Here is a 1,374-nt window from a genome sequence, read left to right as displayed (position 1 = left end):
CCCATTATTGCTCTCATTAAATCAGCGTGCCCAGCCTCAGCATATTTAAGGGTCTGTCAGCATTTCCATTTAATAACCATCACATGTAATACATTGGCCTCTTTCTTTGTATTGCACAGAGGTTTTCAGTATGCTGTGGACACTATCGTGTTTTACAATATATTTAAGAAACAACAGGATTTAAATTTGATCGAACAGTTTTGACTGAGATGCTGGATTAGCATTTCAAATACTTTTTTGTGCTAACCTCTTGGGTAAGCCCTAATTATTTAAAAGTAAAACGCTTTCAGAAATAGATGACATTGCTAATTGGAACAGTCATAAATGAAAAAATAATGTACATGCTGCAAGTTAACCAAGACAATTTGGCTGTCTATAGGGAGCATTACAGCAATCAGAAGTAGATTAACTATGGGGAGGAGCAGCGGGGATCAAGGAATCTGTAGCAACATATACTAACTAGGATCCAAAACACATTTGTTGCAAAATGTGTATGGACTATTCAGTCTTTCTGTTATCTGGTGTTGTGTATTATTATTGTACATTATGGGCATGCTACATAATTTCATAATTGTATTCCTAGAAAATTACATTCTATTTTCCTGTTTTGAAAAAAAAAAAAAAAAGAGGAGGACAGTAAGAATCAAAAGAAATTTAATATCTTTGGACACCAAAATTCTGCTTGATACTTTCAAGCAGCTGAATTATTCTGAAACAGCCCTTCAAGCTGGAGTTTGAAAATTGTCTGTTAAGTGGGCAGAGTAGTGCCCCAAACTAGTTTTATGTCAGCTTCAGGACTGCTCTGTTCATCCCACTTTGCAGTGGGACGCATTACTGGTTAGATATGGATCACCATAATCACTGAGGCACCAATATAAAGTGTCTGAAAATCTCACCCTCGGTTTCCTCCTCCTTTCTTTTTTTCCAATAAACACACAGCTCACAGTGGATTTAGACATCTCATTTAAACTGCAGCTTGAATACAAAACATAGTTCATAATTCCTGCATTACCTGGGAGCCAGAGCCATGAGGTATCCAATTGAATACAGTCTGAAGTCTGCATTCACGTGAACTGGAAGGTTTTTTCCCTCTAACTGTGATCTCCTTAATAAAGGGTTTTTCTTGATTCAAGAGAAAAATGTGACCAGTACTGACGAGGGAAATCATAATGCTGAGGAGCACTCAGAAGTTTGGCTAATTATGGTTTATAAGACTGCTAAACAAACGGTGCAGAATGAGCCATATTTTGGCTCTGCGCTAAATAAACTGCTACAGGGATCACAGCTAAAATGACAACTGATAGATTCAGTAGCTTACAGCAGCTACATCCAGGGGATTGTCCGAGAAGGACAGTACACCCTTAGCAGGGAATT

The 1,374-nt window shown here is 37.8% G+C and overlaps 1 protein-coding gene across 1 annotated transcript in view; it reads left to right on the top strand.

Annotated features, from left to right (window-relative positions):
• TMEM132D (transmembrane protein 132D) overlaps positions 1-1,374 on the top strand; it is a 260,560-nt gene that overhangs the window by 192,970 nt on the left and 66,216 nt on the right. The window lies entirely within an intron of this gene.

Source organism: Pygoscelis adeliae, unplaced genomic scaffold (genome assembly GCF_000699105.1).
Source record: "Pygoscelis adeliae isolate BGI_AS28 unplaced genomic scaffold, ASM69910v1 Scaffold353, whole genome shotgun sequence".
NCBI lineage: Eukaryota > Metazoa > Chordata > Aves > Sphenisciformes > Spheniscidae > Pygoscelis > Pygoscelis adeliae.
The sequence above is the reverse complement of the archived record's forward strand: the minus strand, read 5'-3'. Positions and strand labels throughout refer to the sequence as shown.